The sequence below is a fragment of the Miscanthus floridulus genome, chromosome 10 (assembly GCF_019320115.1).
Source record: "Miscanthus floridulus cultivar M001 chromosome 10, ASM1932011v1, whole genome shotgun sequence".
In the NCBI taxonomy this organism is placed as follows: domain Eukaryota; kingdom Viridiplantae; phylum Streptophyta; class Magnoliopsida; order Poales; family Poaceae; genus Miscanthus; species Miscanthus floridulus.
This window is the reverse complement of record NC_089589.1, coordinates 38404919-38422458: the sequence shown is the minus strand read 5'-3', so window position 1 is coordinate 38422458 and position 17540 is coordinate 38404919. Positions and strand designations below refer to the sequence as shown.

The 17540-nt window shown below is 43.0% G+C and overlaps 1 pseudogene; it reads left to right on the top strand.

Moving 5' to 3' along the window:
• Positions 1–221: 221 nt before the first annotated feature.
• On the top strand, positions 222–17460 carry LOC136488433 (protein disulfide isomerase-like 1-1; annotated as a pseudogene).
• The last annotated feature ends 80 nt before the right edge of the window (positions 17461–17540 follow it).

Genomic DNA, 17540 nt, shown 5'->3' with positions numbered 1-17540 from the left:
TTGGTTCTTTAGACAGATTCTATCCAGATTTTAGCTCCTAAAGCTTTTAGGAGGGATAACCAAACAGGACCTATATCTCACCCCAGTACAGCTTCCAGACTTATATCTGCATGTGCGCGCTAATAATCTCTTCTAGTCTCTTTCTCAAGTTGATGGTGTAATTTTTTTTTCCAAACCGAGGAGAACCCTACTTCTATTGCTAGACTAGAAGGGAAATACAGATGGTGCAAGTGGAAGTTTTCCTTCCAATGTTTCAAAAAAAAGTTTCCCTTCCTTCTGAGAGTCAGACTGAGCGCTACCCAAGTAGGAGTACCTACTGGCTACCACTGTGCTGTGCTGGCAAACATGCGGCGTCCTAAAAGAAAGCGGAGTCAAAGTCAAACGCCTCTAACATTGAGGCCGCGGCGCGTGGAGCAGCCCGACGCGGCGGCGTCGGCGTCGGCGGGGAGGCCGTGCGCTCCCTCGACGCCGACAGCTTCGACGAGGCCGTCGCCAAGCACCCATTCGTGGTCGCCCAGTTCTACGCTCCCTGGTGAGTGCTCGCGCCGGCCCCTTCCCTGCCGCCGCCTGACCGATCCGTTTAGGATTACCGATTCGTTTTCCGCGGCCCCGGCAAATTTCTCTCGTGTGCTGCTACTTCTCGCTGTGTGATGAGCACAACTTAGCTTCTTCACTGATGTGTTGCTTGATTGCTTCTGTACGATTACTGGTGCTACGCTTTCACCATCCATGTTAATTAACTTGTTCTAGCTGTTGTACCTACGGCTACGGTGGCCAAATCGAATCTGCAGGTGTCGACGGACCAAGAAACTTGCTCCACAGGTAAAAGCTTCTTTCTACGATCCTGCCACTCCCTTTACACAAGTTTTTTTTTCCCCTCCAACATACAGAAAGGTCCTATGCTGACAGAAATACAGAATTAACCTCATATGCTAAACAGCTTGCGTTTTCTGCGGTGTTTCAGTATGAGAAGGCGGCCCGGCTGCTTAGCAAGCATGACCCACCGATGATTGTTCTCGTTAAGGTTGATGGTAACGACGACAAGAACTGGCCGCTCGCTACCGGTTACAAGATCCAAGGGTTCCCAACCCTCAAGATATTCAGGAACTATGGGAAGAACATTCAGGAATACAATGGCCCCAGGGAGGCCGAGGGCATCGTGGAGTACTTGAAGAAACAGGTTGCCCCTGCGTCCAAGGAGATCAAGTCACCGGAAGATGCGGCGGCGGTCCTGACCAGTGACAAGACGATCTACATTGTAAGCTTCCAATTCATTTTGGAATGTTTCGTTTCTATTTTTATTTACTAGTAAACATGCCTGTGCGTCGCAACGGGATCCAATACGTAGTCGGTTATAGCATGGGTCATGAGTTCGAGTAAAAAATTAAATTAACTTGGTGGTAAAAATCTTTGTTTCCTAAGGAGTCAAAGATTAAAATGGCTGTGATATCTTATTTATTGTTTGTTTTTACTCTTATTATATTTATTAGAACACGAGAAAATCAGGTGAAGGAAACAATGAAAACAAAATCAGAAAAGTCGAACTGGTTTCAAAAACATCCACGAGAAAAAATTCAGAGCATACTCGAAGCCAAGCAAAAAACAGTCCTGACAAAAATTAGAATGTACTCTAGAAAATAGCCACCGAAAAAAATCAAAACATATTCGGAGTCAAGTGAAAAGCGTCCAAATGAACGAAGCAACACGTACTCGGAGCAAGTAAAAACGGACAAATTGGAAAAAGGTGAAAAAAGAACCGAAAAGAAAAGAAACGAAATAAAGAAATTCTACCATTCTTTCCTCTTTATTAGATTTCTATTATTATATTTTTGTATTTGGATTAAGATTTTCTATTCTGGTTACTCGGAGTTGGAGAGATCTAACTGGATTAAGATTCCTAGTTGTCCATATTATTATATTTTTCCTATTTGGATTAAGATTCTCATTCACCCGAAATTGGAGAGATCGAATTATATTAGGATTTCTAGTTATATAAAGAGAAGGGCTATAGGTGGTTTTTCACGTTCACAAAGTTAGTTAAAGGATAACTGGATAAAAAAAGATGGAGAGAAATTTTGCCTCTTTATTATTAGGTATATAGAATAACCATTATTATGACCTGATGCTGAAGTAGCTAGCGATGCTCTGGAGCTGACTACCGACTGTAAACAGTAATTGCAATCTTATAGGTTGGTGTTTTCACAGAATTCAGAGGCACTGAGTTTTCGAACTTCATGGAGGTCGCTGAGAAGCTGAGGTCTGACTATGACTTTGCACACCAACTACCTCCCGCGTGGTGATGTGATGGCGGAGAGGCCATTTGTTAGACTGTTTAAGCCATTTGACGAGCTTGTTACTGAATGCAAGGTTTTACTCTCATTCTCTGTTACATTTTGCAGATAGTTTTGCTACAACTCATGTACTTCATACACAACTAATTAAGTATTTTTCTCTCACAAAAAATCAGCCAAAGCCGGCTTATCAGCCGGCCTTAATACCAGCCGAACATTGTGTGATTGTCACTAATGACACATTGCTGCTACGTACATTGTGCAGGAGTTTGATGTCGCTGCTCTGTAGAAGTTTATTGATACTAGCAGCACTCCTAGAGTTGTCACTCTTGACAAATCCCCTGATAACCACTCATACCTCTTGAAATTCTACGAAAGCTTTGCACCCAAGGTAAGAAAATGTAGTACTACTTCTATCAGCCAATTGTTAGTTAAATTGACCAAGTTTTGACAACATTATTTAGTGTCTGCATCCAACTACTCAATTTGAGCACAAGCTACCATGTCTGCATCCAACTAGCTTTTAGCGTGCCATTTTACTCTATTGAATGCAGTGCTGGTCATATATATTTGAGGTCTGCATTTCTCTGTCTTAGATATGAAGTCTATTTCTATTGCCATCAACGTACTCCATATTCTATTGTCTTAGATATGGAAGTTTCTATATGATAGCTTAGAATCCCCTGGATGACATTTTTTTTTCTGTCACAGTTCTTATTGAACTCTATGCCCCCTGGTGTCGAGACTGCAAGAAGCTTGCACCCATCTTGGAGGAGGCAGCCAGCACTCTTCAGAGTGATGATGAAGTTGTGGTCGCTAAGATGGTACGTTGCTTTCCCATGTGTCTTGAACTCGAGTTGATCACTGTTCTTCCTGAACCCTGTTGCCAAAAGAAAAAACATATAGGCATAAGTCTAGCATAAAGTTTACTGTAAATCTATAATCTGAACCATCGTTGTGGAATTCAGAATGGTGCTGGTAGCTATGCACACACGGCACGGCTGAAACTGCCGACTGCGACCCTCCTTACTTGTAAGCAGTTCCGGATTCTGTCAGATACCAATACCATACGATTAAGAGAGAATATAAAAAAACGCTAAAAGCTACACTGTCATATGCAGAATAGATTCTACTGCAAAATATGTCTCCCGAGCAATGTTATCTGATCCGATTATTCACGATTAGCCGTTCTTATCAGTACCTAGCACTCGATTAGGCCCTCCGATTCGATTAGAAACCTGGTTGTCCGATTAATCATCGATTACTCGTGAATAATCGTCCGGTTAGGTCTCTTGACCAATCAGCACTAAATAGTCAGATGGACTGCTTCAGCTTAGTGGACTATATTTGTTTAGGCCAGACCCATTAAGGTTGCTCTTATATACCTCTCCTCCACTCTCTCTCACCTTCTCAGTACTCACTCCTCACTCTCAGCCTCCGGCCAGCGGCTGCACTTGTTGTGTGTGCAACTGCTAAGCTACATCTCTCCCCCTCCATCCTCGTTCCTCCCTCCCTTCCGATTCCAATCCAAGCGGCCTGTTCGTGCATCTTCTCTGGTCCGTGCTGCTTCCTCATGTCTCCTACAATCCTACTGCTTCCTTCTCCCTCCTGCTGCAGGGATATACTATACTGTAAGGAAAATGGACCCTTGACCCATTTTACTTTGGATTTTGGTGTTTGATGACCAACACAACCAAATTGGACTAATGAATTTGCAAGTATTTGTTTTGTAGTTCAATAGGATGCAAGACGTAACTTGGACGAAGGCGACGTGATGATCCAATGATCAACACCTCAAGCAAGACCTTTGAAGCACAAGAGAAGACCCAAAAGATCAAGCCAAGTCCAAGCATGAAGATTGGAACCAAGCCGTATGCAAGATCGCGAAGAAATGAGCTCACTGTGGTGACCGAATGCAGGACCGGACGCTGGACAAGTAATCGGACGCTGGGCAAGTGGCTCAGCAGACAGGCGACCGAACACTGGACCGGACGCTGGCGGCAACCGACCGGACGCTGGACAGCAGTGTCCGATCAAGTACAGTAAGGTTCCAGAGTGGCAAATCTGCGACCGGGCGCGTCCAGTGGCAGGCGACCAGACGCTGGCCAGCGTCTGATCAGTATATTGCCGGCTCAACGGTCGGGACGACTGGACGCGTCCGGTCAGGACGATTCAGCGTCCGGTCAGTAGCAGTTTCGCGGGAATTTGACCCCAACGGCTACTTTCTCAGTGGGGCTTATAAATACAACCCCCAACCGGCCATTTGAGATGGGTGGAGCTGAGGAAACATACCAAGGGTATTGATACACCATTTTAGTGATCTCCACATGCATAGTGCTTAGTGTTTTATTAGGTGATTAGTATAAGTGCTTTGCGAAATGCTTAGGTTGATTAGACCACCGCTTATGCACTTGCTCTAGGTGTTTGCCTAGTGTTTAGTGAGATTTGCATACCTCTTGCCACCCCGTGCTTGCGAGCACAAGTGTTGTACATCAGAGGGGCTTGAAGTCTTGCGAGATCACACCAACCGCGTTTGTGGTGTGGCCGCCACCGTGTACCGAAGGGAACAAGGCCCGCGGCGTTTCGGCCGGAAGCTTGATAGTGAAGATGGCGGAGAGCATCCGGGAGAGGCTTGCCGAGAGGCACATTGGAGACCCACTTGCGCGTGGGGAAGGCCCGAGGCTAACCACGGAGTTACCCGACTGGGAGCTTGGCCCTTGCAAGGGATTCCTTGTGAGGGGCTCCAACAAAAACTAGGAAGAAGCTTGCGCGCTTCTCGATACCTCGGTAAAAATACCGGAGTCGTCGACGGAAGTTTACATATCTCTACCTTGCTCTTTAGCTTTCGCATTTACATTGATTACTTTACTACGTTTGCGGTAGAGATAGCAACACACTAGCAAAACCATAGTTGCACATCTAGATAGTTTATCTATTGCATAGGTTTTGCTAGGGTTAGCAAAAGAGGCCATAGTTTTAGAAGTTAGATTTTTAAGTTGTCTAATTCACCCCCCCCCCCCTCTTAGGCGTCACGGTCCCTTCAATTGGTATCAGAGCCGATTGGCTAAATTTAGACCTTTGGCTTAACCGCCGTTGAGCCGACGCTATTTAGAGTGGGTGGGATGGATATCGCTAGGCCTCCGCACTTTAACGGCACTAACTTCACATACTATAAAGCTAGAATGGCTTGCCACCTTGAGGCGGTTGATTTGGGTGTATGGAGAGTCACTCGTGACGGGATAAAACCCATCAAGAATTCCAAAAAACCCACAAAGAGTGATGAAAAAGAAATACACTTCAATGCTAGAGCTGAAAATTGCTTGTTTAAATCACTTAGTATGGATGTTTTTAACCAAGTATTCACTTTAAATACGGCACATGAAATTTGGTTAAAACTTCAAGAGCTCCATGACGGCACAAGCAATGTCCGTGAGCAAAAACATTGTCTAGCAAAGCAAAACTATGATTCCTTTACTATGAATGATGATGAGCTTGTTTGTGATATGTATTCTCGTTTGAATCTAATTATCAATGAGCTCCATTCTATAGGATTATTAAAGCTAGATGATGCGGACATCGTGAGGAAGATCATCTCCGTGCTACCACAAAAGAAATATGCCAGCATCATCACCATCCTTCACAACATGGAGGACTTGAGCAATATGACCCCGGGCATAGCCATTGGCAAGTTAGTGGCATTTGAAATGTCACGTAAGATGGGGCAAGAAGAAGCTTCTTCATCAAGCAAAGGCAAAGCTCTCGCTTATAGCGGGAAGAAAAAGATGAAGGGCAAGAAAGTTGAGACAAGCTCAAGTTCAAGTTCCTCAAGTGAAGATGAAGAAGAAGATGAGGATGATGATGATGATGAACAAGAATCAAGTGATGATGATCAATCTTCCTCCTCCACCTCCGACCTTGATGAAGAATCAATCAAACTTATCAAAAAGGTGGAGAAGATGATCGTAAGGCTCAATGTCAAGGGTGTGCCCATCCAAATTCAAGATCTCGTTTTCACTAATCAAAGAGACGAGCAAAGAAAGAAAGGATGCTTTGGATGCGGCGAGTTGGGGCACTTTGTGGAAGTTTGTCCAAACAAGCCCACACCCAAGGCAAAGAAGAAGGCGTGCAAGAACAAAGCCCTCACATCAATAAGGTCATGGGATGATTCCTCAAGTGAAGAAGATCATCACAAGAGGCGAGGGCGCAAGCACTTATCATCAAGCTCTTCTCGTGTGTGCCTTATGGCACGAGGTAATGAAAGCTCATCCTCTAGTGAGAGCGATAGTGATGATGATTTGCCTTCTTATAATACAATTGTGCAACAAAATCTTAAATATGCTAAAGTTTGCACTAGTCAACAAAAGAAGCTCAAAAATTTAAAAGAAGAGCTAGGTAGTTCACAAGAAGCATACAAAAATTTGCTTGAACAATATGAAAACTTTGCAAATCTCAATGTTGAACTATCTACTAAAATTGAGCAACTTGAGGCTAGTGCAACAACAAATGCATGCACAATCAATGATGAGCAACTTTTAAAGAAAAATGAAAAATTAAAAGAAAAGTTAGCTAGCTCACAAGAAGCATATAATAGTTTGCTTGCTAAGATGGAAACCATGTGCAAACATTGTGATTAGCTAACTAATAAAGTTGCTAATCTTGAAGCCGTTAGCACAAACCCCACCAAGGCATCTAAAAAGAAAAGTTCTATCTTTAACATGTCTAAAAAGGATGTCTCTACTTTTTGTAATGATTTATGTTTAGACTCACCTTTGTGCAACCAAGTTTGTGTTGAGAAAGTTGTTGTAGATACATGCACACAAGAGGTTGCAAAGGAGAATGAGCAACTCAAGCAAGAAGTAGCTCGCCTCACCAAAGACTTGACTCAAGTGAAAGGCAAGGCGAAGCAAACCCAACTTCATCAAGATAACACCGTCAAGGGAGTGAAGAAGCTTAATGAAGGACAAACCGTAGTTTGTTATGTGTGCCACAAGGAAGGTCACAAGTCCTATGAGTGCAAGGTGAAGAATGGGGAAGGAGCAAAGAAGAAGGAGAAAAAGCAAACAAGTAAGCTCTCCAACATCTACACCAACAAGGTGGACAAGAAGGCCTCCACACCTTATCTCTTGAAGAAGAAGAAAAATGACAAGGTGGTGGCCATCAAGGTGAACAAGCAAGCCAACAATGGGGTCAAACGCTTTTGAGTGCCAAAGGAAATCATTTCCAATATGAAGAGCACCAAGAAGGTTTAGATCCCGAAAGGGAAGTGAGAAGTCCGTCGGACAAATGGGGAATTTGGAGACTTGGCAAAGTTTGGGTGCATTTCATGGGGTGCATCATGATAGACAAAGTCATTGCCAAGTAGGTTAGTGAATACTATGGACCCAATTTCTTCTTCCCATGTTAGGTAACTAGATGTCATTACTTTCAATTAGTATTCATTTCAATTAGTATTGTTTTTCAATTGATATATTCTGAAAGCATCTAGTTATTTTTCATGCCTATGTTTACACTTACATGCTTAATCTTCTGTCATGCATTCAATAGGTATATCATATGGTAGGCTTGCTCGGTTTTATTATCAACCCTTGGAGCAAACCTACATGGTGTAAAATTGTTTAGGAGCACGACACGTAGCTTGTATTACAATTATTTATCTAATATGTGCCAAAGCCCAAATTGTAGATAATCTCTCCCATATACCATCTTTCAAGTGGTATTTTGATACTTTAAATCAATGTGCACAAATTTAGGAAGAGTTTAGTCTATATAATGTGAGAGTCAAATTTTGTGATCCATTTCACACTATATACAAAGGATCATGAAATTTGACCCTCTCTTGTGCTACTAATGTCTTTCTTTTCAGTGTTTGATGCCAAAGAGGGAGAATTTGAAGGACCAAAGTCAAGCATTTAGTTACTAGTAGTAATGGTCCGAGAAAGGGAGGAAAATGAATTATGGGTTAGCTTTAATCCATAATAACACATGGGGACATTTGTAAGGGTAAGACAAGCTTTTAAGTAAAGTTTCAATTGGTATCTATCAATTAGTATCATATAACCTTGCCCTTTGCATTGCATCCTAGCAAGTAGGTAGTTTTTAACTTCCAAATTCTTATTATTTGCTTGCTTTGGTCGTGTTGGCATCAATCACCAAAAAAGGGGAGATTGTAAAGAAAATGGACCCTTGACCCATTTACTTTGGATTTTGGTATTTGATGACCAACACAACCAAATTGGACTAATGAATTTGCAAGTGTTTGTTTTGTAGTTCAATAGGGTGCAAGACGTAACTTGGACGAAGGCGACGTGATGATCCAATGATCAACACCTCAAGCAAGACCTTTGAAGCACAAGAGAAGACCCAAAAGATTAAGCTAAGTCCAAGCATGAAGATTGGAACCAAGCCGTATGCAAGATCGCGAAGAAATGAGCTCACTGTGGTGATCGAATGCAGGACCGGACGTTGGACAAGCAACCGGACGCTGCGACCGGACGCTAGGCAAGTGGCTCGGCAGACAGGCGACCGGACACTGGACCAGATGCTGGCGGCAACCGACCGAACGTAGGACAGCAGCGTCCGATCGAGTATAGTAAGGTTCCAGAGCGGCAAATCTGCGACCGAACGCGTCCGGTGGTAGGCGACCGAACGCTGGCCAGCGTCCGATCAGTATATTGCCGGCTCAACGGTCGGGACGACCGGACGTGTTCGGTCAGGACGATTCAGCGTCCGGTCAGTAGCAGTTTCGCGGGAATTCGACCCCAACGGCTATTTTCTCAGTGGGGCTTATAAATACAACCCCCAACCGGTCATTTGAGATGAGTGGAGCTGAGAAAACATACCAAGGGTGTTGATACACCATTTTAGTGATCTCCACATGCATAGTACTTAGTGTTTTATTAGGTGATTAGCATAAGTGCTTTGCGAAGTGCTTAGGTTGATTAGACCACCGCTTTATGCGCTTGCTCTAGGTGTTTACCTAGTGTTTAGTGAGGTTTGCATACCTCTTGTCACCCCGTGCTTGTGAGCACAAGTGTTGTACATCGGAGGGGCTTGAAGTCTTGCGAGATCACACCAACCGCGTTTGTGGTGTGACCGCCACCGTGTACCAGAGGGAACAAGGTCCGCGGCGTCTCGATCGGAAGCTTGATAGTGAAGACGGCGGGGAGCATCCGGAAGAGGCTTGCCGAGAGGCACATCGGAGACCCACTTGCGCGTGGGGAAGGCCCGAGGCTATCCACGAAGTTACCCGACCGGGAGCTTGGCCCTTGCGAGGGATTTCTTGCGAGGGGCTCCAACGAGGACTAGGGAGAAGCTTGCGCGCTTCTCGATACCTCGGTAAAAATACCGAAGTCGTCGATGGGAGTTTGCATATCTCTACCTTGCTCTTTAGCTTCCGCATTTACATTGATTACTTTACTATGTTTACGGTAGAGATAGCAACACACTAGTAAAATCATAGTTGCACATCTAGATAGTCTATCTATTGCATATGTTTTGCTAGGGTTAGCAAAAGAGGCCATAGTTTTAGAAGTTGGATTTTTAAGTTGCCTAATTCACCCCCCCTCCTCTTAGGCGTCACGGTCCCTTCACATACATATATGATATATAGTTCTGCTATATACAGGATGATTATTTGGATGATTAGACCGATAAGAGGTCAATTAATTGTCGTGATTGTCCTTATGGGTACCAGGGTGATTAGCGACTATTAGCCGATTTAAAAACATTGCTCGTGAGTCCTAAATGTGTGCTCACTCTGTCCCGGAATAAAAGCACGTTTGGAGTTTGAATTTTGTCCCACAAATGAAGGTAAATATAAGAACAGTACTGGGGCTAGCTGGAAGCTGCCGCAGCTCAGCAGCTGTAGACAATCACGTTGGGAGCAACAAAATTCTGACGGGAGCTACGTGGAAGTGTCTGGACCACTCATTTGCTTGCTCGTTTCCACTGGAGTCCCGTCCAGCGGCAAGCTGCTCCATCTGCACCTGCACTGTCAATCACTGCACTACACTTTTTAGGGGTAAAAATGTTATTTTACAGCTACAGTATTTTACACATTCGAATCCTAAACACGCTTTTATTATGGGACGGAGAGAGTAGTTAGCACAAATCTGGAGATTTCGCAGCTATAGCGAGGTTTAGGGTGCACGTGTGCACAACAGGAGGTCAGAGTCCTCAGCCTGTTCGTTTGGCTGTGGCTTGTCGTAAACGATCATAAATTTTCAGTCGGAACAGTATTTTTCTCTCACACAAACCAGCCAGCAGTATTTCTTCACGAACCAGCAACGATACGAACCAGCCAACCGAACAGGCTAACTTGCCGAGTTGGGGGCTTGGGGCAAGCTTAGCATGGCCATTGGACGGCTGACTTTCTCAACTCTGCTTCTGGTTGGCCGCAACTCTGAACCTCCTCGACGTCCTCTCTATTTTACTGCCGTCTGGGTCAGGGTCGGGGACTCAGGGAGGACCTAAATGTAAATGTGCAGCTCCGCTAATCTTAATTACTCATGGAGTCATGGTCTCTCTCGTACTGCAAGTTTGATGGTATATGCGGTGCAACTGTACAGGTGGAATTTTGGTCTTACTTGCTTCCTTGTCACTAGGAAATATAAAGACCACCGGCAAAAATCAAACAGAAAAAGACAGACAACTAGAAAACCCTTGAGAAAAACACTAACACCAACCCACCACAGGTCTACCAAAACAACATATAAAAACATCTAGGGCAAATTGTGTTTTTGCTCTTATTTTCACATCTGCCCCTTCTTTTTAGAGTTTACAGATTTGCCCTTATTTTATGAAATCTAGTCTTCTGTTTGCCCCCACTCCTCACACCGTTACCTGGAGCAACTCCACGTGAGCCATAATGACTAAAATACCCTTTCCCTATCTCTAATATCTCAAATAGACCATAGCTTAGTTTATCGATCTATTCTCCTCTCCTATCTTGGTGCATTTGGCTCCAGCTAATAAAAATGCAAGAAAGCCTGTACATGTACGTGAGCATCAATCGATTTAAATCAAGACAAGCATGCGCTCATGTGGGTTCCTTTGGATCACTAGTATTAAGGAGCAAACGTATGACCCAATTAAATGGGTGTTCTCCATATTAACTCATGGACACCACTTAACAAAATAACCTTCTTGCCAGCAAAGTGCGAGCCAACATTTTTGTAAGCTGAGAGGTGGCATCTAGCAAGTGCTCTGGTTACCACACATAATTGAAATGGTGCACAAAAATCCATCAAACAGTAGTGTCATTCATACCAAGGGCAAATATGTCTTTGAACACTCATACACACACTGTTAGTATCGGTTCATAGAATGGGGGCAGTGCAAACATTCAGATTCAAAAAATGGGGGCAAGTATGCAAAGTCTGAAAAAGAGGGGCAAATGAGTAGTTAGACGTCAAAACGGGGGCTGATAACTACAATCACTCTTAGAAATTGACTATAACTACCTTTACAAATCATTGCTCAGAAATCTTAAAAGCCATACAGCCTGTTCGTTTGATGGTTTCAGCTAGGGCTTATCAGCCAGCCAACAATGTTGTTCTCTCACAACAAACCAGCATCAGCCAAGCTTATCAGCTCAGAAAATCAACCAGCAAACAGGCTAATAAATTGAGGTAAAAAAAGCAAAAAAAATCCGAGGAAGCCTCACCTGGTAGCCATTGCAAGGCACACAATTTTTCCCATGATTATGAGCGCACCGAGCGGGACTCGAACCCGGAGCGGTGGCCTCACACGTAACTCCACCACTCCACCACAAAGGCATATTCATTCACTTCGTATTCTCTTTTCAGAAATTTGAAATAATATTTGAAATACTAAACAAGTTTGAATGAAAAAGTTTTTAACTACAAACGCCCTGTTTGTTTGGCTTATAAGCCATAATTTTTTAGCTAACGAACAATATTTTTCTCTCGTAATAAATTAGCCAACAGTACTTTCAGCCATGGCTTATCAGCTAAGCGAACAGGGCAAAAGTTGTAGACATCATTGAGTTCTACAAAATTTGGTTCTGATCGTTTCTCTATCCGAGGTCATTTGAAAATTTTGAATTTTGAGAAATTCAAACATGATTTTTTTGTTAGATAAATAATTTTAAATAAAAAGTTGACAACTATAAAGTTGTATAACTCTTTGAGATCTGCAATTTTTATTTTTATTATTTTTCTTGTTGAGGTCATCTAAAAATTTTAAATTTCAATATGTTAGGACTTCAAAATAAATTTCCATACCATATATTACCTCAAACAGAGAAGTTGTCAGCTATAATGTTTTATTTCTTTTTTAAGATCTATAACTTTAACTCTGATCGTTCTCCATCCCATATTGTTTGGAAAACTCAAAAATTTTGAATTTTAAAATGTGAGAAAAACAAAATTTGCTGTCTCCAAATTATTCCAAATGAAAAAGGTTTAAACTCCAAATTGAAATTCTCAACGTGTTCAAGGGGTGCGTGTGTAACTGGGCTCTATAGCCTGTACTATGCTTGGTCCGCATAGACTAATACGGAGAAGAAAAAAGTCCCTATTACCTCCTTCAATTTTCGCAAAAGTCAGTTTTTCCTCCATGAACTTCAAAACCAGATAAAACACCTCCCTCAACTTTTAAAACTGTTCATCTTACCTCCTGGCCCTGTTATAAACAGTTTTGAAGGCAGTTTTGTCTTTTTCTTTTTTATTTATTTCGGCTGAATTTTTGAAAAATCATAGTAAATCATAGAAAAATCATAAAATAGAAAATTCAATTTTGTTGGACTCCACGTGAGTAGATCTACATAGTGAACATATAATATTATATGCTTTAGTATAAAGTTTTTGTTGTGGCTTTAGATTTATGATTTTATATAATTAATTGGAATAATTTATAGCTGCAGTTTCCATGGTCCAATTGTGATGACATTTTTATGGTGGACTAATTATTGTATGATTGAACTATAGTAAAAAATTCATACCCATTCGATCATGTATAATTTAGTTATAGATTTATTTATATTTAATAAGTATAAACCTAAATAAAATCTATAACTAAGTTATACATGATCCAATGAGTATGAAATTTTTACTACAGTTTAAGCATACAATAATTAGTCTACCATAAGAATTTCACCATAATTGGAACATAGAAATTGTAGATATGAATCATTCCATTTAATTACATAAAAGCATAGATCTAAAGCCAAGTAAAAACTTTGTACTAAAGCATACCATATTATATGTTCACTGTGTAAATCTACTCATGTGGAGTCCAACAAAATTATTTTTTTTATTTTATAATTTTTCCTGTGATTTACTATTATTTTTCAAATATTAAAAAAAAGACAAAACCGTCTTTAAAACCGCTTATGGTAAGATGAATAGTTTTAAAAGTTGAAAGATAAGATGAACGGTTTTAAAAATTGAGAGACATGTTTTTGTCGGTTTTAAAGTTTGGGGAGAAAAAACGGACTTTCATAGGTAACGTGGACTTTTTCCTAAGGAGAACGGAGGTGTTACCCAAGGCCCAAGGCCCAGCCGGACTGACGTGCTGCTCCTTCCAATCGAAACGCCAAATCCCCAAACCCTCCGATCCGGCCGCCGCCGCCGCCGCCGCCACTGCATCTCGCTGCCGCGCTTGCGCGCACAATGCTGCGTCCCCCACTCACCCGCCGACAGCCGGCGCGCTTTCCTTGAAGTGCATGATAGGGGACTGGAGAAGTGATCGAAGCAATCTCTCCGCCGCCGAGGCGGAGCTAGCGAGGTGAATTGGGGAACTTGCTTGCATTGCACTCTGTTCGTGCCCTGCCATCCTCTTGACCCTCTCTGCTCCATCGTTCATCTCCCTTGCAGTTAGCGACAGCGCTCTGATTCGGTGGGTATCAAGCGATGGCGCCTCTGACGAGACGCCGAAAGAGAGCCCTTGCCGCGGCTGCGGCAACTCCTGTGATCGACCCCGCAGACCGCCTCAGCAGGCTTCCCGACGAAATCCTAGCCCAGATCCTGTCCTTCCTGCCGGCGCAGGAAGCCGTGCGTACGTGCGTCCTCGCGCGGGCATGGCGCGACGTCTGGAAGTTCACCAGACGCCTGAGAATCACGGGGGGCACCGTGCAGGAGGTCCGGGAATTCGTGGACAGCCTGCTTCGGCCCCGACTCAACGGGCTCAAATGCGTGTCCCTGGACGAGTGTGAGATCATGATCGGTATGCATGATGACCATGACACCCGCTGCACTGTCAACCGCTGGATCCACCGTTCCCTGAAGTGTCAAGTCCAGGCGCTTCGGGTCCTCAACGAGCGACAGGTCCCTCATCTGATGAGCGACAGGCCCCTCATCTCGCAGCACTTGACGAGGCTAGAGCTCAGTGGCCTATGGTTCGAGTGTATTAATCTCAACCTGGATGGCTGTCCTGTGTTGGAACATCTGGAGATTAATGAATGCTACTTGGCCGGTGTGAGGAAGATTATGTCCCCATCACTTAAACGCCTGGTCATCACAGAATGCGACTCCCATGAAGGATCTACGCTTTAAAATTAGTGCTCCGTGTCTCGTTTCGCTGTGGTTGGAGGTCGGGAAATTCAGGGCTCCCCTTCTGGAGAGCATGCCAGAGTTGGTGGAGGCACATGTCAGGATTGACTCATATTGGTGGAGGAACATGGGGTGGGTGCTTCTTGAAGGTTGAGCACAAGCTAAAGATCTAGTGCTGTTAGCTCAGCACTCAATGGTACACTTGACCTTGACCTTATATGCTTTTTTTGAATCCCATCAATTATTTACCATTTGATAAGAAAATATGGGATCCAGTCATGTTCGTGTCTGCGGATAGCAGTCATATATATTGACTAATTGACACTCTTGCATTCCCACATCTGAGTATCCTAAGTAAATTAAATAGGTTCATGTCCACCTTTGTAGCTTTGTCCAGATAAATCAGCCATTTTTACTGTGTTTTCTTTTTCGTTTTCAATCTGTCCAGTATATTTTCAGAAGGGATCTGAGGTCGTGCCCAACATTTTCCTACTTGAAGGATCTGGTACTGAATGGTTACTGGTGTGAACCTGCAGATTGCTGTGCACTAGCTTGTATTCTTGAACATGCACCAGTTTTAGAGAAGCTCACTGTCCTATTTTCTGAAAAGGTAGAAGACTTCTAAATGGCAACTATAGCATTTGAGGTTCACATATATAGTAAATTATTGTTTATTGACCTTGGCGACTTCGTTTATCATTGCTGCAGGTTGAACTCGAATATGACATTGTATTGGAAGGACGCCCTGATGCAACACCTAAATCAACTACTTAAGACAGTCAAGGTTAAATGCAATACTGTCCATAAAGGAGTTCAAAACGTTCTGAAATTTCTGAGTACACTCAATATATGTAAGATAACGACCAATACTTATTGTCTTCTACATTTCTTTACTCTATACTTGCATGTGGTAGTGTTATGGTCGGGGTCACATATGAGAGGAGGAACAAGCATCGTGGGTGAGCCAAACAGGTCCGGCTCCGGTCGTTATGTGCCAACATTGCCAACTGGTCAGGTGGAGTCCCAGAAGAAGATTTGGTTTGTTAGCATTCACTACTAGAGAACAGACTTTAGAACAATGTCCCAATTTAGCATTAGCCTCGGTATTTTTTGCCCCCGGGACTAAAGGACCCTTTAGTCCCGGTTGGTAAAAGGTCCCTGCCCAACGGTCCTCCGCGGGGCAGGGATCTTTAGTCCCGGCTGGTATTACCAACCGGGACTAAAGCTTTTAGTCCCGGTTTGGGTGATGCCCCGGGAATAAAGATTAATCTTTAGTCCCGGTTTGGACCCCTAACCGGGACTAATTATCCCGGCCTATAATTCAGCTCATTTCTTTCTTCCCGAGCCCGAGCCATTGCATTCAAACTCACTGCCTCTGTTCTTCAGCTTGCTGTTGTTCTTGCTCTCTCCCTCTCTATTGGTGTTGCTCTTCGATTTTGGAGGTAAGAAACTTAATCCTCTTATGTTTTGTCAGTAGCTTATCTCATTTTACGATGTAGATGCATGTGTAACTTTATATGTTGGACTTTATTATGATTTTATATGTCATTTTTAGCTTAAAATCACATGATGATTTGCATATATGTTTGGATAAACAAAAGTTAAATTAGTTCATCAAAATCATGCCTCGCTCGTCCTCGCTGGAGCACGCGCCATCCTCGTCCCCGGTGGCTTACGTGATCTTAGAATTAATTTTTTCATGAAATGAAAAACTTAGAAAATTGTTAGAAAATTGTAGAAAATCCGTACTAGTTGAACTTGCGGACCGTGTTCATCTCGGCGAGCATGTTCTCTGCCGAGCGGTAACGGACGTCAAGGAGGAGCTTTGATTCTACGAGGGAGAGCGGCAACGGTCGTGGAAGACCGTGTTCCCTTTCTCGTAGAATCGGAGCTCTTCCTTGGCCAAGTACGGTGCCGTCCGGTGGAGAAATGCTCACGAGATGATCACGTAAGCAAGGTCAACTAGTACGGATGGTTATTTATTGAAACATGTGAAATCCGTACTAGTTTAGGTTAAATATATCATTTTAGAAAATATGAAATTTACACTAGTTTGCAAAAATAAGTATAGAAAGTAGATGACAACTGGTACCGGATCCTCGGTCTCTCGTTCGGTTGCGAAACGACTGAGGCCAGAACTCCCTCTCATTATCTGCGGCAAGTGTAAGCAGAAGATTGTGATGGAGTACCGAGTCAAGAGACAGGGACCCAACAAGGGTCGTGTTTTCTACAAGTGCCCGGATCGCGATGTGAGTTTCTGACGCATTTTTTATTTATGGCTAATTGACTTGCTTTTCTTGAATATTTTTGACTAAATATTTTTTGGCTTTAATTTCAGTGGGAGGGCAATGGATGCGATGGTTGGTACTGGGAGGAAGATTATGCTACATACGTGTAGAATTTGGGTGCGCTTGAGGTAGCGGCTGCTGCTGATGAGTCAGTGAGCCAGTAGGAGAAGCTTATTGATATTCAACTGAAGAATGATTTGTCTATTTTAGTTGCGTACGATCACGAAATAATTATGTTACTGAAGTGCATTGTAGTTTTAGTTTGTTTAGTGATAGTTGGGATTGCTTACGTTGTAGCCAGGCTTAGTTAATTAATCAACCGTGTGTGTGTCATTTATGTTATGTAATAAAATACTAAATTATGTTCAAGGTTTTCATAATTTATCGTGTAATATAGATTATGTCACGCCATTAGATGTACAATGCCGATCGTCGCTCCTAAGACTTTA